We start from the raw sequence: 20743 nt of genomic DNA, 5'->3' as shown, positions 1-20743 counted from the left end.
CCGGGCCGGGCCGGGCCGGGAAGGGAAAAGGGAAGGGGGGTGGAAGGGGAAGCGAGGGGTGGGGGTGGACGTAAGGAAGGGGAAGAGGAACGGAAGGCACCACGTGCTCGTCAAAAAAAGATTGAATTAAAGAATAAAAAATTAAGAAAAGGGCGGGGGGGGGGGGGTCGGGATTGCCGGAGAACGGGACACGAAACAGGCTGCCTACCCATAACGACGGCGCTTGTGAGCGGCGCTCCCCAAAGCCCGCAGGCGTCAGGACGTGCTGTGCTCTGCTGCGCTCCTAAATCCCTGAAGTGCTTCTCGCTGGAAATAAATAAATATTCATTTTTTCAGCCCAGGGGCTTCTCCCCGCAGCCTGGCTCCTGAAAGCGAAAGAGCGCAGATGTCTCCAGAGCAGCCCCGTCTGCGCCCTCAGAGCCGATTTATGTTTCACAGCTCACTGGGAGTTCTCCCCGATCTTCAGGTTTCCGAGCACGCCGTCATGCGCCGGGGTTTCTCTAACCAGAAACTACAACCTGTCCCTGCTAGCAAGAGACGGGTTTCCCCGTCAGAAGCTGCAGTTAGAAAATACCCCGGGGTGTCACGGCCCCCCTCGCAGCAGCTACGCCAAGTAGCTGGCAGGCTGGCGGGAGGAGGATGTAGGCAGCCTCCTGTCTTGCTGCGAATTTGTGCTTTGCTCAGTAGCCGCCAAACGCTTTAGTTTCTTTGGCTGAAGAAGTTAGGCTTTCTGCTGGGCACCCAGGTTTGATCGGGGTGATACCGCACTGGAAACCTGATGGGAAGGCATTGCCGTTTCAGAGATGGCCACGTGCAGTTTTGCCAGGGTTCCTCCACCGCCAGTGGCACTTTATCGCCCAAGGACAAGGCATAAGATGTGGGCAGGACAGCAGCGAAGGGGCCATCCGCTCCTGGGGACACACAGCCAGGAGAAACCTCCCTCACGCAGCAAGGGGTGCAGGGTGATCCCGCTGCCCAGCACACCCTGCCTCCACGGCCTTGGTGCAGTCACCCCTGGCAGAGTTACTCCTGCAGATGGGCCAGGGGTCTGCATTTGGGCTGAGGATAGTTGGGCATTCAGAAAGTCCTCTTCCATAGCCGCAGTTTGGGGGCAAGAAACAGGTTCCTGCCAAAGGCCTTTTTGGCCAGCAAACTGACTCACACAGATTGCAGTCGGGAGTCTTAGGATGCTCTGATCCCTTTAATTCTGCTCCTGCCCTTGCACTGGAAAACAAACCGTCAGGTGGAAGGCAGCGTTGCTCCAGTCGCTTTGCTGTGAGGAAGGGATTTGGGCAGTCCTGGCACTGGAGGTGCACCACCACAAAGCCACAGAGACAAGCGTAGTGTGCCCAGCCCCCATACTCTGGACAGTGCATCCCTGCAGCCAAGGAGAAGGGACAGCGTTGCCTCATTCCCCATTGCTCCCTGCCAGCACCAGGGCGATCTCAGCCTTTTGGTTTTCCAGCACCAGAAACAAATCCTGTCCTTGCAGCAGAAAGGTAAGTCCAGGCATAAAGCATGATGTGTCCTAGCCTGGAGCTTTCTCCGTCTGGCTGCCCTGATGGCAGTCAAGCACGGACAGCAGCACCAGCCAGCCTGGAGCCTCCATCCAGCAGCATCGCCCTGTGCTCCTCCCAGCAGGGCCATGTCACACGGAGCGCACAGCACTCTTCCTAGCCCAGATACCTCCTTTCTCACCACCACCTGCTCCACATTCACCCAACCACTGCCACGCTTGCTTTCCACCCATGCCACCCTGCAGGAGAACGAGGCCCTGCCGGTGCCTCCACCACCTGGTCCTTCAGGCTGGGCTGAGCCCTGGCCCATCCATCTGCGCACCATGAAACGTGGCAGCCCCGGCAGGGCAAGGAGGAGAGCTGGGGGGCTTCACCCATATCCCAGCCTTGCCTGAGGAGCCAGGCTCTTGTCTGCCCCCATGCTGGTTTGTCCCATCTGCTTCATGTGCCTCTGAGGCCCCACGAGCCAGCGCGGGGGCACGGTCTGTGGATTCCCCATCTGTGCCACATCTGAGCTGGCTAACGCAGCGGAAAAAAACCACCCAGTGTCTGGGTCTCCGAGGAGGTGATTTTCTCCGTCTGCCTCCTCCCAGGCAAGGCTGAGGTAATGTTGATGCCGGCCAGGAGGCAGCTGGAAGCAAAGACACTTTTTTGGGGGGGTGTGGGGGCTGGTACCGCTCTGTTCCACACAACTGCTTGCCGCACAGACCTGGGCACATAGGTGGCAGCTGCGGCCGCTGCACTTCGATTTGCCTTTTTTTCCTATTTGTGTTCAGTTGAGAAGAATTTGACGTTTTCTCCCTGGCCCTGGGTTCTGGCCTGAGTCACCCAGACGTTTGGGCTGCCAGGAATACGCTCTGTGCCATAAGGCTGGGAGAGGAGAGTGTTTGCTGGCTTTGGGGAGGATGATCCACAAGCCTCTGCCACGCTGGCATCTAAGTGAGTTTTCTTCACTGCTAGGGAGGGTGATGGGATTTGGCACCACCCACCCCAAGGTTTGCACAGGGGAAGGCGATATTTCTTATACCATCAATCATCACTTCTTGCACCAGGGCCATATTAAATCCCAAAACATTTCTATGAACAGGCACTCATCAGGGAAATGGGACTTTAATAGTATGTTTATGAAGGAAATCTACGTTTTTTTGTCCAAAAACTTGATATAAGTTTTCAGTTAGCTACATCAAAAAATGATTGCAGCAAAAGCTGGCACAAAAAAGCAGTTATGAGTGCTGTCATATCTACAGAGTGCTCTGAATTGCTTAAGGATTTACGTTCGACCAAATGGCATGTGTTTTAACACAGACCAATCTATGGGGAAAAACGAGAGAGAGAGAGAGAGAGAGGCGGAAAGCCGGCAGCCAACCTTTGTGGAGGTGGCAAACAGTCAACTCAGCATGAATTTGCAGCCTGGTTTAGTGGGTAAGCTGCTGCAAATCCCAGCAAAGGGCACTGACACCACCCCAGGTCCCCATGCCACCAGCTATTAGTGGCAGCGGGAGCAGCACGGGTGAGCTGGAGACATGCAAAATGTGAGGGCAGGCAACCCAGCTGCCAGCCAGGTGACTAGGACACAGGAGGTGAGGCCAGGAGCTGTGGGACACGATGGATGGCAGCGTGAGAAGCTGATGAAAGCACCAGGAGGGACGGCTGGATCACATAGGGGGGGTCATGCCAAACTGCACAAAGAGATGCTGGGGGTGGCTGTGGGGCTGGCGTTGCTGTGACAGCGCCTGTTCTGGGCCTGCTGGCACTGTGCTCTTCCCATGACTTCCCAACACAAACATTGATCTTCTGGGGCAAAAATTCACTGCCAAAAATACCTTTTCTCACCACCCTACCCCCTCAGAAATAAAAAGGAAAAAAAAATGAGTATTTATTTCACAATAAGTGGTCTGCAAAGAATAACCCATGCATAACCTCCGTAATCTTTTGGCTATAAAGGTGCTCTCTTGCTCATTATTCCCCTCTCACGGGGAGATGAGAGGAGTACAGGAAACTCACTTCCAATTTATTCCTCCTTATTCAAAGGGGAAAAAACACATGTAAGCCATCATCCAGGTGCTCGCCAGAAAACAGCTCAGGACATTGCATTTCAAATCAAACAGAGATTGCCTCCCTCCGTGGGGGAAAGAGAAGGCTAGCAATAAAATAATAATAATAATACAAAAAAAAAAATAGTAAAAAAAGAAAACACCACCAGAAACACCATTACCCACAGATGGAAATACTGAGTATATCATTTATTGGATTTTCTCCTGTGTGTCTGGACTTCTCTGGAAACAGCTGCAAAAACATTTTTTTCTTGTTTTACTCAGAAGAACAGTCACAACCCTTTCTTTCTGACTTAAGCCTGGAAAAGTAGCTGTAATGGCACAAGGGGAACAGCAGATACAGAGGTAAGGTCCACACTAGGAAAGAGCTGGGAGTGTGTAAAGAGAGTAACCTTTCTGTTATTTTTAAGAAAAGACAGACAGCGGTAATAAATCATTACAGCAAAGCTCTGAGTGGCAGCCATGGCAGGGAAAGTGCTGGTGCACACACGGCAGGCTAGCTGGCGTTACTGTGGGGAGCGGTACTAAGATCTGTGCCAGCATCATCACACGTCACCCAGCTCTTTCCTTGAAGGTTCTCCAGCTGAGCTGGCTTTTGACTCAAAACGCCTGGAAATTTCTCTTTCAGGGGTTAACTGATTCTTGCCTTGCTTCTTCCCCCATTGACAATTCCCTAGAGTCTTGCCATGCCCAGGACTCTGGGAAATGTGAGTTTTCCAGATCCTCCATCTCTTCTCTCCGGAGATTTCACTTCCCTCCCTCCTCCGTCTGACATGTTCCTTGGGAGGAAAGGAAATGACAGCCAGATAGTGATATTTGCCCTTTAACTGGCCAAAATTAGAGCATTTGATGGGAAATCTCATCCGTCCTCTTTGGAGATGTCCAATCTGACATTTCTCTCCGAAAAACCTCACAGCACAGGTACCTCCCCTGATGTGCCTGTCTCTGTCCTTCAGAAATGTCCTTATTAGCCCCAGTAAAACTGGACGACACAGAAAATCCTGATGAATGCCCTGCTTTGTAAGGTTCACGGTTACCTCTGGGACTCTGCTGTTATTTCCTCTCTTAGTCTTTTCCCTCCCTCACCTCAATCAAATCTCTCTTTCTGGCCTTCTCTTTAGTAAAAAGGGCTGCAGGGTTCCCCAGTCAGCCTGTCAGCACTGGGTCTGTACTCCCTGAGCAGGCCGCCGGTGACAGCCGAGAGCACCCTCCCTTTCCTGGGCAGGCTGGAGAGCTGGGCGGTGAGGAACCTCATGAAGTTCAACAAGGGCAAGTGCAGGGCCCTGCACATAGGCAGGAATAACACCAGGCACCAATACAGGCTGGGGGCTGACCTGCTGGAGAGCAGCTCTGCAGAGAGGGACCTGGGAGTCCTGGCGGACAGCAGGCTGACCATGAGCCAGCAATGGGCCCTGGTGGCCAAGAAGGCCGATGGTATCCTGGGCTGCATTAGGGAGAGCATAGCCAGCAGGCCGAGGGAGGTGATCCTGCCCCTCTGCTCAGCCCTGGTGAGGCCACAGCTGGAGTACTGGGTCCAGCTCTGGGCTCCCCAGTATGAGAGGGACATGGGGCTACTGGAGAGAGTCCAGAGGAGGGCTACAGAGATGGTTAGAGGACTGGAGCACCTGTCGTGCGAGGACAGGCTGAGCGAGCTGGGCCTGTTTAGCCTGGAGAGGAGTGAGAAGAAATCTTATCAATGTGTATAAACATCTGAAGGGAGTGTGTTAAGAGAATGCAGCCAGACTCTTTTCAGTGGTGCCCAGTGGTAGGATGAGAAGCAACGGGCACAAAATGAAACACAGAAATTCCCATCTGAATATGGAGAAAAGCTTTACTGCAGGGGTGACAGAGCACTGGCACAGGTTGCACAGAGAGGTTGTGAAGTCTCCTTCTCTGGAGATACTCAAAACCCACCTGGACACGATCCTGTGCAACGTGCTCTGGGTGACCCTGCTTGGCAGGGTCTGGACCAGATGATCTCCAGAGGTCCTTTCCAACCTCAATCATGCTGTGATTCTGTGATTCTAGCACTGCTAATGCATCACACCAGCCCCACAAGTCAATCTGACACACACAGCTGGACTAACAACCAAGAGAAGAAAGAGTTTTCCATGAACATCAACATCATCTTGAAAAGACCTTTGGCATTAAGGAAATTCCAGAAGTGTTCAAAAACGCACTCGATCCAACACACAGGGGAGGGGACCACACTGCATTCGAGCAGAACAAAAATGCTCCAGGTGGTCTTTTCCCCTCCAGAACAACATATAGGATTCTACAGAATTATATCCTTTCTAGGGAAACATTAGCCAGTCTCACATAAATCACTCTGGTCTTGACCTCTAAAAGGAGATGCCAAAAACCGAAAATGTATGGTATGTTATGATCAAGGGAAACTTACATTTCAAGCCAAGGTACTGTGGCTTTGTGTTTTTGGTTTCCTGAGACACTGAGATCCTCCTGTAAAATCCCCCTGTATGGCTTTCCCCAGCTCATGTGTGCCTTCTTTCTTCTGCCACAGATTATTCAGTCTGGACTGGGACTGCACATCATGCCAAGCCATCCCTAAGTATCACCTTTTAACAGTGCTAACAGTGTGTGGAAAAACAGAGTCAGAGGAGGATTGCTGCAGCTACAGCTGTGACTTCATTGGCATGCTACAAGCAGCTTTCAGAGTCAGGCAAGCATAAGACATCACCCCACAGTCCTCCAAAAAATGGGATCATTATGTCCCACAACTCTGGGACACTGATGCAGCAGCCACTACCTGAAATGCTACAGCTGCAGAGTGAACTAATACCATTGAGAATGAAACTATTAAAACCAACCAAATAAAGCAGCCTCACCCTGTTGGAAAGGTGACAAGAAGAAATGGGTTGGCCATCTATGTTTCATCTCACTGTCTTTACCGCAAGTGGCAGGACTCTGCTTCTAATTGAACATGAGAAATTCCTCCTCATGCAGCTATTGCCTCTCATTTTACTTCTTCCACCCAACAAGCAGAATGGGCACTTTAGGCAAGTGAGATTTTGAACAGCCGTGCTCAGCTTTCCAGTGAGGTACATGGTATTTTATTGTCTCAGCCTGCATGCTTAGGAGAAAGGGCCAACTATTGACTTAGATCTCAGTAGTATGTATGAAAAAGATCATGTTTACAGTGTTCTAAATACACTGCACAGTTCTCATCCACCCTCCTCTTCCTAAATCTCTCTCCTCCTCCCATGTGATGTTGCAGTACATTTTCAGGAGTGCCATTTCCATACTGGAATGAAGCATGCAGTCACACTAACAAGATCTGCTTCCTCTCCTTAGACAGAACAGCAACGGATGTGGGTAACAAACGGCTAGAAATGACCCTGTTCATCCACATCCCTCCTTGGATCTCTCCATACAGTGAACACACATGAGTCACAAATGATGGATCCAAGGTTACAAATAGACAATTAAGCAAATTTCACTTGGACAGAGCAAGCCCAGCAATCGTGGACAAATTGCTACTGATTTTGGTTGGAAGGGAAAGGTTTCTGCAGACGGTTCTCTTGACAGATTTTCTAAACAAAGAAAGACACAGTTCCCACAGCAGAGAACAGAAGCCAAAGCCAAAGAAGACCTGAGCCGAAGGTATTATGTGTCCCGTGGGAGAGTGACACCAGAGACAGGTCAAGGTACCAGGTACAACACCATGACAACAGCCTCCAGTCTGCAGCTCACAGGGCTCTGTTGTCAGCGGGGGGGTATAGCATTTTATCCTCTCCATAGTCCTTTTCCTGGAGGCAGTTTGCCAAACAAGGAGCACAGCCTCCTGGGTTAACATCAGCTTTATAGGGTCATAAAAGGAGATTAAAAGCCCTAGGGGAACAAGGGCCAACAAGTCCATTCCTGGGAGGATATAGTGAGAAGCGAGGCATAGCTTTGCATCAGATGATGGGAATATATGCATAAATCACACACTGAAACTGTATGTAGAAAAAGAGCTACCAGGGGAAGACCCTGTCCTCTCTTCTCATGCAAATCCCCTACAGTGTTTACTGGTCCTCTCCAAAGCAAGACCCAAGACCTCCTTTCAAACCCTTCTATGCTCTTTCTTCCCTCCCCAGGTGTCAAGCTCAGCATGTATCCACTGAATTTCTACCCTCTCATGTACCTCCCTATTTCCTCACAACACCAGCCACCTCTTGCTCCTCACAGCCCTGGCCTTCTACAGCACTCAAACCCAGATCCCAGCACAGGAGCTCTCAACTCCTCTGTCATCTTGTTTCATTCCACTGCTGCCTCCTCAAGGAAGGGTCCCAGCCCTGCTACTGTACATTTCCAGTTTCCCAATCCTTCTCTCTCATGCAATCACTTATCTGCTTAATATTGCTCTTTCCCTAGCTAGTTGTTCATTCCCACCCTGCCTCTGGCCAGAGGTCAACACTCCATCAGCAAGATGGGTACACAGACTTGACATTCAACATCCCATTCTGCATAAGCAGCAGGAAAGCTGTAGGAAGCTCCCACCCACCCCACTTTTAGTCTTGCCCGCCATCTGGAAGCTGTGCCAAATGCCGGATTTATCCAGGCCCACTCTGTGCAGACAGAATGCTCTACACAAGAAGCATTACTTTCCATTTCAGCTTTTCTTTCTACATCGGCCCCCGGGGGCCCCCCCCCCAAATGAATTGCTGCTATCACCTTTACTCCTACCCCATCCCCACCCTCCTTTAACTCAGCCTTTATTTTCCATCTGCAACTGGATGAAACAGCTCCTGCCTGTTCTGGGTTAGCACTCAGGATTAGTTTTCACAATTTCCATACATCTTCCTCCACACCCTAGGTGGCTGTACTGAAAGCCAGGCTAGCAGGCTATATAGCATCGACCTCTTTTTGTCTCCTTACTTTCAGGAAATTCTCACCTGGACTGCAGAAGGCATGAAATTGACTATACAGTACCCTAGCATAGAGATCAAATCTCCTGTAAAGTGGGTTTTATCTCAACAGCTGAGATGGACATTGGTGGACATTGTCTGCCATTTTCCATTCCATATCACTCACCATCTCCATGTAGATCCAGATGAAACTGGTGTGCTTTGAATCCAACAACCCTTCTTTACTCCATTTCTAAGAGTTTGAATTTTTCTTCTTTAACATCATACTGAGTCTTTACAGCTCCATAAAACCTTTACTACTCCATAACTATCCCAAGTTCAAATCCAAGTCCAAATTCAGCCCAAGGGAAAAAGCCACTCACTTCCACAAGTACGTGTTCCTATCCTTCAAAATTGTTTTCCATTTATATTTCAAATTAGGATAGTAGATTTTTGATAGCAGGTGCAGAAGCAACATGCTGTTTTCCTCCTTTTCTTGGACTTCAGAAGGACTTGACTCCTTGCCTGAAGAACACATTAGATTCCTGTTTTCTGAGAGAAATAGAAGTGAAGAGTTATGCATGGTGATTAAATGATAAGTATCTGAGACAGTTGTAGGAGATACAAACTTGGGTTGAAAGTCTGTTGGAGTCAGGGAAAGCTATCACTGACTGCATTGGCCTTTGGAGCCTCCTGTGGTTCAAAAAATGTTAGGTTCTTCCCAAATGTTAGATTTCTACTGGCTATCTTAAATTTAATTTTTTTAGTCTGTTTCTGATCCTGCTGAGCACATTTAACCTTCACTGCTTAGGGCAGCAGTGACAAACAGTCAGCGCTGCTCAGGATCAGGCTGTTGTGCAAGTGTTTTCAAGTGCAAGACAAACAATTGTTAATTATAGTTTTTCATACTGTCAGACTTCTCTGAAGTCCAGGGCACACACTCATGAATTAATCCTCCTACATCACCTGGTAAAAAGGCAAACCCTAGCATTCTCACTTCTCAGATGAGACAACTGAGGCAGAGAAGTTAAATGACATGAATGACATGACAAACCACAGATGCAAGCGTTAGAGTCAATATGAAAGGTCTGCTCTCTGCATAGCAATAAACCAGATGTCTTTCAGCATGGCGCCTCCCAGTCAGTCCCTACTAATCACATGCTTCAGTCCCGCTGCAGATAGTTACATACGTGAAATTAACCACACACACAAGTGCTTTATAAAACTGGGACCCAAATATCCCAGATCCATATTCACCTTTACAGACATTGATCAAGCACAATGCTGAGGCAAGAGCTCCAGCACACTTACCACACCCATAGCCCCACGAAATTGTCAACGGCACAACTGTCTCAGGAGCCCACCATGCTCAACTGAGCCCTGAAGGAAGGCCTCAGTTTCCCTGTGTTGCCTGAGTCTGAGCTGTTGGAACTGGATTGAAAAAGTAGAGAATGATCTACTACAGCACTCAGATTTGTCTCTACTCCCTCCCTGCTTGAGTAAGAAATACCTTTCAGTATTCAAGAAATCCGTAATCCCAAATACATAAACCTAACTCACAACTTGGGTTTGAATTTGAGGGGATTAGCTGAGTTGGATGAGAGCTCTTTACCTCTTTTAGTAGGTTACTATTTGATGAGGACCTAGAAGCCCCTTTGGAACCAACAGAAGATCAGTTTCCTATATGTAAAATAAAAAGGTCCATCTTTTCCAAAGAAATCCTCATGCAGCAGTTCTTGAGACACACCTGTGAAATGCAGTCATATTTACACTGGAGGTTAGCAACAGCCAAGAGAACATTGGAAAACCCTTCTTCTTCTCATAATGGGAAAGTGATTATTGCCAAAATAACTTGCTTAAATAATGGACTAGCTTAATTAATAGCTTTGATCTCAAACTAACGAAAACAAATACTGGAGGCTTAGGATGATCCAAAATGTCCATATCATATGGTGGCATGACAGGAATCTTTTCCCTGCAGGAAATGCAGGGAATCTGTTTTTGAAATGCATTTCAACAGGCAGTCTTTGTATTAAAGCTATGGTCCTCAAGCTATACAGCAGAACTTCATGCAGCCAGATGATTTGCTCACCCAAGCAAATGGGTATCACCCAAGATGATACCTCACCCAAGGCTGTCTTCTGCATATAAAACATTCAAAGACATTAAAAGAAGAATTGTGCTATGTGCAGTAGGGTCACCTGGCAAAAAGAGACACCCAAAGATCCTTTCTTTTTTACATTTGGAAAGCCATGCTTGAATTTAATAAAGGCTGGAAGTTTTCTGGGATCCAAGGGATATTTTACAAGAGGAGGGAGTGCTTGGCATAGACTCCAAAAGTCTCCTTTGGCCAATGTGTGTTCATGGAGGTCTGGTAGAGGACGTTGGTGGAAGTGAATAGACTGACATCATCTGTCATAACAGCCAGTGCAGGTATGAGTTTTCCTATATATAAAACCCTGTAAAAGGTGTGGGTGATGGTAATATGGTAATATACGTACCACACAACCTGTTGCTTATAACTAATGCATCTGTAGCCACCAAGATCTCTAAAGTTGACGACAATCTACCAGTCAAAAGCTCCCTGCATGGAGTGGAATCATTCTCAGGGGATGGGACCACGTAATTCAAACTATTTTGCTGTGACTGGCTGAACAAATATGGGGAAAACTCACACTCTTGGGATGGATTGGAGAATGAAAGCCGCCCTGAAGAGGAACACTGTGGAATGCTTTCAAATACCAGAGCATATTGCAGTAAATAAGGTACACAACCACCCAAAACTGTTCATGCAGCTACAGTTCACCCAGTGGTACAGGAAAAAAAAAAAAAAAAAAGAATGCTTTCTAACCATTGCTTCTTACCCAAAAAGGTCATAATTAGATGGGAATGACATTTTCAAGAGCTGTTGTTTTGCTATGAATCACATGAAAAGGAGACATTATTAGCTGTCCTGTAAGGCAGCACATTGTACTGTGATTCTGCTGTTCTTTCCTTGCCATATCCTTCAACCCATTGCCTTAAATTCTCCTACTCCTACTCCCAAAAGAAGGCACTGTCACAGGCAGGAACCAAACCCAGTCCTTCCGAAATCAGTCCTGTCTTTCAGCCACAAGGCTGTTTTCAGCTCCCGTGCCCACAGACTGCTGCTGCCGCACTGAACATAGGACCAGAGAGTACTCGACCAGACCAGCCTGGGACAGAGTTTTGTATTCATTGTGAGTCCCTGGGGAGTGTGCTGGATTTGGTCCCTTGGTTTTTGAGGGGAAGACTTTCTCTTGAGTGCCAGACCTGACCAACTCGCAGGCAGCTGCAGCCTGATTAAACAGTGCTCTTTTTAGCCCAGTTTTCTAAGAAAACAGAGCTTACGGGGTTACGCTACCTGTTATCTGTTTGTTCATCTGCCCCGCCTCCTGTAGTATCTTTTGAAACAGTTAGCTAATTTCAAACAGAAGTAGGACAGAGGTCTCGGGGAAAATTAGGTTAATGGAAATCAGCACTTGATCCATGCTTGTTCTGCAGAAAAGACACAGAGAAGCACATCCCTTTGGGCAGCAGTCAGCACTGGCTAGTGGTATACACATTTAGGCAATTTTCTTGCCTGCTTTAGGTATCCATGAAGACACAAACGGAAGATGGGTAACACTGATAGAATTGCATGAGGTAGGTCTAAAAGAGCAAGTGGGAATGGAGACTTCACGTAATGTCACACTCATTATTTCTCATGATCGAAGCTCCTTGTGATTTGCATGCACCGCTGTCACAGGTGATTGATTATTAGTGATGCAACACCAGCAACACAGCAGGTCCCTTTGAAATGCTGCTGGCTCTAACTAGAGGACTCCTTTTTTCCCTGGCTACTTTCCCTGGTTACCAAAGTGCAACTCATTAGTAAATACCCAGGTTGCTGCCCCAAAGTCTTGATGGTGCTTAGAGGGTTGGCCATGAGTAAATACATTACTTAGCACTTGGTCAAAGTGTCACCATTTTACAGAATGGTGTATTTACTGTTATTTCCCCAACACTTGGAGTAATTCATCAGAGCAGAGGACAGAAATCTGCCACTTCCCTGCTGGCTGCAGAGTTTCCCAGATTGTCTTTCCATTGGCTGGGAAGCATGGACCTTGCATGCTTCGTGGACCACTACTCTTGTGTCCACAGTCCAGTTTAAAATGGTAATCTCGCTTATACTTGCTATGTAAACGCATGATCACCATTTCAACCATTCCTAGTAATTCCAGGCCTGGATATCCTACTTTTTCCCGGCAATCTTGTCACACGTTTCACTATCTTAACAAGTGGAAAGCATCTAATCAAAATTTCCCTTCCTCTAATTTCAGTCTCTGGCTTTTATTTTATCCGCCATGGACAAAGAGAACAGATTACGCCTTTCTGTCCTGAAGCACTCTTGTAATTACCTGTATAGGGATCACAATAACCATCAGTACTATCTTCTCTAAATTAAAACAACATTGTTTTTTGTTCAGCCTTTCCTGTACATACTGCTGCCTGTGTTGAGGGAGAGCTACCTGCTGGATAAAGCAAAAATGCAGAAGTCTACATTCTCATTAGAGGTGAGCAGTGATTACTGGAGCTGCCTGTCACCAAGTATGAGGAAAATGTTCCATGCTTACAGACCACACATTCTGGGGGACATGGAGCTAGAAATACCTGGTTTCAAAGCCAAGTTCTGCTTTTGCCAGTCTGTCTGGTCCTAGGCAAATTGGATCCCAGTTCACAACTCCTTCACTTGACAGACAGGTCTAGAAATAACAATTGGCTTAATTTAGCATATCATGACCAAGGTAATATAAAGTTGGAGGCTGTGCAGATGTTGTAAAGTGTGGTGGAAGAGTTGACTGTTATGACAGACTTCCATGTGGATAGGTGTTCTCTCTTGTAAGTTACTTAAAAAAAATTGTTCTGAAATACTACAGGTGTCTAAAAAAGATAGTTCTTCAACACTGACTACATCAAACTGCTGGGATATCAGTAGCTTCCAAGTAAATACAGTGACGTGCAGGACCTCAGAATACCAGGATCCTATTGGTAAGTATTGATATTTGAAGCCCTTCACATGAATGACTAAATTAATTTGCCTATCATTGCTATGACTCATGGGTTTCCTAGTAGAAAGCCGATTCTGTTGGGAGGATTCTCTCTAAAATAGGTATATTCCTGCACCGTAAGGTGCTTATAACATAAGGTGCTTATGAGTATCAGAATGCTTCCTAGTTCAGGCTGTTATTTATTTTATTTTATTTTATTTTATTTTATTTTATTTTATTTTATTTTATTTTATTTTATTTTATTTTATTTTATTTTATTTTATTTTATTTTATTTTATTTTTTATCACTGCAGTAGAAATGCACCTGGAATCACTCAGATGTTTACTGCCATTCAAGACTTTCCCTCCAGATTGGAACTTCACATACAATCATTTTCCTTTAGCTGTATTGGTCAACAGACTCTTTATCAAAGCTTCTTGTGCAATTGTACTGATCTCCCAACTTAAAATAAATAAATAAATAAATAAATAAAAAGGTTCGCACTAAGTTATTAGAGAGATCTATTTGCAATAACAATCAGCTTCTGAAATATTGGCGATGGCGTATTAAACCACATGGGTGTTGCTTGTTTTTCATTTATTGAAATAATTTGTTCCACATGGCTTGATGTAAGCAGATAAAAAGAAGCCTGTATTTTTTTATTTTTATTTTTTTAAGGAAGTGGGCACTGATGTACGCTACAGTGTCCAGGTGATCCAAGCCCACCTGCAAACATTCTTCACATTGCATGGCCATTCAGTTTGTACCTGCCTACCTGTAGTTTGTTTGTGTGCTATAGGCACACCAGGAGTGCTGAGGTATCTCACAGCTCTTGATGCCTAATACCACTTTAGGGATTGCTTTGAGGAGCCTGGTGGCAGAACTTGTCTGTTCTGCTCCCAGTTTCCAGCTTCTTAGCCTATCAGTTCATTTGGCCAAATTATATCCTGCTCAGCATGTTCAACCCGTGCTCACCATAGCTCTCTCTCAGTTAGATGAAGTAGTCCAGCCTTTGGCTGTGCTCTCATTACTCCAAGATGCATGTGGGAAGGAGAGATGTGGTGAACAGACCATGCTGGCCAGATGCAGAGGTAGCTGACAAGTTCTGCAAAGGCTGCAAATTTCCCTTGTGTGATTAACAGACCTGCAGCTCATTACCATAAACAGCAGCAGCACCTCTTGAATTTGGGCAAAAAAAATCAGGGGAACTTCTCATCATGTGGTACCAAGAAAAGCAGTTTTCTGGTGTGTTAGGGAAAAACAACTAAGGCAGAATGAGAAGCCTATTATCAGTACTCATTTCAATCTCACTACAGGGAAGAGAAGCTAAAAAAGAGGCTATTTACCACAGGACTGGAAGAGGGAACAACTTTTCCAGGCATGTGGGACAAGACTGTGTTTCTACAGGAAAGAGATCTTTATCTATGCAAGGCACCAAAAAATAGAAGGGAGAGGTGAGTTATTGGAGTTGGTAATTTAGCCTTGCTCAGAAATCTAACCCATTATTTTGGGCTTTTTTGTTCAAAGACTCTCCAGGCCTCACTCCCAAACTCAGGAGATGAATTAGGGCAGAGGAGCTTGCTCACAATAAAATGACTGGCTGCCTAACTAACCCCAAGGTGGCCAAACACAGGCATCACAGAGTTCCTTTCATTAACTGGGACTTGTGCTGCAGGCTACGCGGGACAACGCTATTTAAGCAGTATTACTGGTATTAGAGAGAGACTGAGATAAAGAACAAAATACCTAGAAACTACATGTTTGCTGTGTGCCACCATGGATGGTTCTCCACCCAGGATAACCAGGCCCACAGTAAATCAGCCACCCCCTGATGCTGCACTGGTCCCTGCTGGGGCCAGGCTGCACTGAGCAACATGAGCAGAAGCAGCCAGCTGGTCAGGCAAGGCTCCCCAGCAGCACAGACAACAGCAAGACTAAGGGGATGCACTCATCTGAGAGCAACCTGCTTGCATTCATCTTGGATCCTTGTTGGGAGAGGGTGAAAGAAATCCAAGCAATGAAAACAGCCATATTCGCCTCCCCCACCCTCTGTGGCCTGCCTAGGACCATGCCCGTTCTCCTCATCTGCACCTGGTATGGGATTGCAAGAATACCTGAAAGGTGCTTTCCACAGCAAGCCTTCCTGTGTTGGAAACTATCTGCCTTTATCAAATCTGACGGAACGAGTGCTTTTCTTGTCTCCTCCATCACATAAGGCCTCCTGTCAGGACTCAGGCTAGGAGGCACAATGTTGTTTCACCCTCCACTGAAAGAATCATGGGTTTCTTCAGGTTAAACATGTCCAGCTTGCTTTTCTGGGCAAGGAAACTTGACTAGATCACACGTGCAACCTGTATTTGGCCAAGTCCTAGAGAAAAAACTCATTTTGCACCTCCAGAATTGAACTTACTGTATACAGCAAATAACAGAAGGCAATAGAGAAGTGTAGCTTAGGAAAGAGAAACTGGGTATTTCATTTGCATCTTTTGTAGGCTTTAATTTTACAGGGGAAAATGTTAATTGAGCTAATACCTGTGATGTAAAAAGTCAACCCAGCTGGGTATTCCCCATGTAAACCTTCATCTGCATACTCACGTCAACTCCTTTCCGGCACAGACCTTACAGTTCTCAGCTGCATTGTGCTTGAAATACCCGCAGCGGCAGAAGCCACCGTATGTCACCCCATCTGTGAAAATGTGCAAGCAGAGCATTGGTTTTTGCCTAATCAACTGGAAAGGGATTAACTAAAAGGAGTACTTAATTCTCAGATTTAAAAAATATCACTCATAAAATGCAAGGAGATATTCTGAGGTAAACAACTGCAATTACAGCGGACAAGTAATAAGCACAACACATTAATAAAGTCCTTGAACTTAATACTTATGAGCTATTGATAGGGCAGTTTTTTTTTGTTTTTGTTTTGTTTGTTTGTTTTTTAAATCAGAGGTCTGGAATAAAACCATTTTGCTAAACAAAAAGTTGAAGTGATTAGAGGATTTCAATATGTGTGTTATCTTTAACATGTCCCGTCTTCTAGAATCATTATAGATTTCCCAGGGGTTAAATAAAAATAAATAAATAAATAAAAGGAAAAATCATTTAATCAAGCTTTTAAGAAACAAGTCTTCTATAAAAGAACAAGGAACACATCTGAGTGTTTTCTTCTGTACTTAATTCAAAGAAGCAGAGTGGTCTGTCACTCAGTTTGTGCTATAGGTACTTGCAAGATGAGTGGAGAACATCTGATACAGTAAAATTTATCTCCTCCTGGTGCAGATACAAACAATGACAAAAGGCACCGTGACACCCAAATATTTATAAAAATCTAGCAGCATAAACCAGCTCTCTAATTCCTTTCCAGACAGCTGTACAGCCCTGCTCTGCCCTTTATCTTCTTCTCAAAGATCTAAGAAGCCAAGACAGCTGATGGACTCCACCCTGGCATGGTCAGGAGCTGCGTCAAATGTCAGCCCATATTCAGGGTGTGGAGTGGACAGATGCAGAGTGTGGACAGCAGGGACCTGCTTCCCAGAGGGATAAAGCACTGTGTTGCCTTCTCCAGCAAAGGGAAGACATAACATCACTGACCAGAAACCTGAAGATGACTCTGGTTTGAGCACTTCCTCAGGCCCTGGCCACATGGAGCAGCATGGTGACTCTCACCAGTGGTAAGACAGGGATGGCACTGGTATGGGTAGGTATTCCCATTGTTGCCACACAGCAATTAATTATATACAATGTAGATTGTTTTGATGGGATGAGGATTGCAAAGTGGCTGGGAAAACCATGGAGGAAAACACTGAGTTTGGTAAGCTGTCACACAGATTTTCATATGGAACAGCTGAGAAGATGGAAATGAGAAGCTATTTACGTGTTCTGGCCTACTGGGAAGACACCAAGAGGCTACATTATATTCAGGAATGCTGTCTTGTTTGCAAATCAGGAAACCATTCACTGCTTGCTCATCCAGGACCAGAACCATCAAGATGATGATGGGCAGCACATAGAATGAGAGATCTGTAAAAACAGGGGAAGCCTGCCTGTTACTCTTAGGCTAACTAAGCACATTGCACACCTGTCTCAAGTTCTACCAATGGCATGGAACTATTTAACCAGCCGTAGCTTTAAAGGAGCAGCAAGAAATCCTACTGCTAGCACACTTGAAAATAGCCTTTCTACAGAAAGAGCTTAAGCAGAAGGTTTCATGGAGAAAGAGAGGGAAAGCTCCTTGTTTTATCCTTTACACAAAAGGAAAATGAAATCTGTGATCCACAAATTGGAACATCCTGCCTAGTGTAATAAAGACAGGTATCATGCTTTCACAGTTTTCAGAAGAACTTAGCACTGATTCACTTTCTCTGCATTTGTTTAAGCAAACATCACAAATGAAGTTAAAGCTGCTCCTGCAAGTGTTAAGGCCTTTGGTAAGGATGGTTACCTTTATCTATTATCACCACCTCCAATTAGAGTATGAGAGAGATAAAAGATATTACCCAGTGCTTGCCCACACTCACAGGTCATTTACATACAGATCAAGCTAAAATGTTTCCCTGCGCCATGGGAAAATGATAATCGATTAAAATGTTGCATGGAGGGAATACAACACATAAATGTAGTACAGCAACAAATCACTTTCTTGCGTTTTGCCTCCATGGAGCTTTGGCTTCCACTGGTAACAAACATTTTAATAAACCATTTCTGCCTGGGGATCTCTGGCAGTCACAGCTGCATGAATAGAAAACGGTATTTGATTCATCAACTCTACCAAAATTAAACATTCTGAACAGGTATTATTCAGCACTATTTCTTTCACAAGATCAGCACTGTCATTCCCATATGTTCAATACTATCTGTGAGCTGCGTTATGTCTGCAAAACACAGCTCCTATTCACCATTTTGTGGAATGGTAAACAGCCCCATAAGCAGCAAACGAGTTGGATATACAGTCCTCTCACTCTGCCACCGTGGCTCCGTATCATCTGTTTTGAAAGAAGAACATTCCCTTGGACTTCTAGAAGAACATAAATGAGAAAATATCAGGGAATGTGGCAAACCCATGTATGAGGCAAAAATGTAGAGCTGAAAGAACAGCTTTACTAACAAGTTTTGTCTTAGCCACTTCACTAGATGAACTCATAAGCAGTTTTCTCAAAGTTATGTCTGTATAAAATCATTTGCCAAATAGTTTCAAGGAATCATTTTGGGCCTACAATGAGTTCCACTGCTGTTTGTTGTACATTCTTTCTCTGCACTACATTGAACTCTTTTGCTCAAATACAAAAATCACATTCTCCTTTCTATTCCCTGGCTACACAAAAGAAGTTTAAAATCAAAGCATCTGTTTGACTGTTCAGGTTAGCAAGAACAGAACCTGCTTTTTATGACTACTCAGTTCAAATTCTGGTTTCATTCCTGACAAGGAAGCAAACACAGAAAAGCTGAAATGAGAAAACTTTTACAAATGTAAAGGAATCTCCCAGCACAACATGGCTATGAACAACATTTATGCCTCCATATAGTAAGACAAACAAAGGAAGACCTTAAATATTTTGGAATTTGCCACTCATTCCCTGCCCTCAGCTGAAATACAATTTGTTTGTAAGTGGAAAAAAAAAAAAAAAAAAAAAAAAAGATCTGAAATAGGCAATTACTGCATCAGCAATCACGCTTCATATGTGCTTCTGCTATAGAAACTATCAAAATGATTCATGCCATGCTGCAAAAATGCTTTATTGTGTACCAAGCTCAGTGCTTTTAACGTAAAAAATGTAACCATGGGTAACACTTGCACGTGTACTTACAGCGTACAAACACACAGTGCAGATTCTTCATTCTTTCCACACCGCTCTCTTAATGTGTCTGCTAAAACAACTTTTTCCTTCCTCATTTTAGTTTAGACCATCTTTTTTCCTGGGGCTGTCGTTAACAAAAATTGTCTGTAATCAAGAGAAAAACCATGAAAGCTCCACAGAGAGCAGCATAAGCTAGGAACAAAGCCTTCATTTCCCTCTTCACCTTAATTCTGTGCAAAGGCTAACAAAGTCAGTTACCTGAGGTGGGGGATGGCAGAAGGAATGTTGTTATTCTGTTAAGAGGAATCCTGTGAAGGGATTGCCTTGTTACGTTAGTTTGTATTGTTATTATTATTGTTGTTGTTCTTGTTGATGTTGTTATTGTTGTTAATGTTGTTGCCATTGCTGAAGTTGTTGTTGTTATTATTATTATTGGCTTCCACAGGCCACCCTTCACTACAAAGTGGGATGTATCTTTATTTATTATTTGTAATTTATCTTTATTATTGGCTGCACTGACACCCTCTCAGGGCCAGTGTTTAACCCTGCAGAGGCAGACCGAGTCTGTCATCTGCTGGAGGGTATGAAGGCCCTGCAGAGGGACCTGGACAGGATGGGTCGATGGGCCAAGGCCAACAGTATGAGTTTCAACATGGCCAGGTGCCGGGTCACAACATACCCATGCAACGCTACTGGCCTGGGGCAGAGTGGCTGGAAAGCTGTGGAGAGGAAAAGGATCTGGGGGTGCTGATTGATGCTCACCTGAACATGAGCCAGCAGTGTGCACAGGTGGCCAAGAAGGCCAACAGCCTCCTGGCTTGTATCAGGAATAGTGTAGCCAGCAGGACCAGGGAGGTGATCATCCCCCTGTACTCTGCTCTAGTGAGGCCACACCTTGAGTGCTGTGTTCAGCTTTGGGTCCTTCACTGCAAGAAGGACATCGAGGCCCTGGAGCGTGTCCAGAGCAGGGCAACCAAGCTGGTAAAGGGCCTGGAGCACAAGCCCTGTGAGGAGTGGCTGAGGGAACTGGGGTTGTTTAGGCTGGAGAAGAGGAGGCTCGGGGGAGACCTCATTGCTCTACAGCTACCTGAAAGGAAGGTGTGGGGAGCTGGGGGTCGGCCTCTTCTCACAGGTAACTGGTGATGGGACCAGAGGGAATGGCCTCAAGTTGTGCCAGGGGAGGTTCAGGTTGGAAATGAGGAGACATTTCTTCCCAGAAAGAGCAGTCAGGCACTGGGACGGGTTGCCCAGGGAGGTGGTGGAGTCACCGTCCCTGGGGGTGCTCAGGGAGAGGCTGGACGTGGTGCTTGGGGACATGGTTTAGCTGGTGACATGGGTAGCCAAGGGATGGACCAGAAGACCTCAGAGCTCTTTTCCAACGTTTACGATTCTGTTATTCTACGGTTCTGACGCCACGGTCCCACCCCCGCCCAACGGCCGCCCCGCTCCGGCCCAGGGGCCGCCCAAGGTCCCGCCCGCCGCCG

General features: G+C 45.9%; 1 protein-coding gene across 1 annotated transcript in view; it reads right to left on the bottom strand.

Annotated features, from left to right (window-relative positions):
• The window catches only part of PSD3 (pleckstrin and Sec7 domain containing 3), a 100145-nt gene extending 99887 nt beyond the window's left edge, over nt 1-258 (bottom strand). Inside the window, exon 1 of the mRNA XM_035310195.1 lies at nt 209-258. The gene's annotated coding sequence lies outside the window, so the exon portion shown is untranslated. The remainder of the gene's footprint in view (nt 1-208) is intronic.
• Between the last annotated feature and the right edge of the window lie 20485 nt (nt 259-20743).

Source organism: Oxyura jamaicensis, chromosome Z (assembly GCF_011077185.1).
Source record: "Oxyura jamaicensis isolate SHBP4307 breed ruddy duck chromosome Z, BPBGC_Ojam_1.0, whole genome shotgun sequence".
Classification (NCBI taxonomy): Eukaryota; Metazoa; Chordata; class Aves; order Anseriformes; family Anatidae; genus Oxyura; species Oxyura jamaicensis.
Note: the sequence above shows the minus strand (reverse complement) of the source record. Positions and strands in the feature narration are given on the sequence as shown.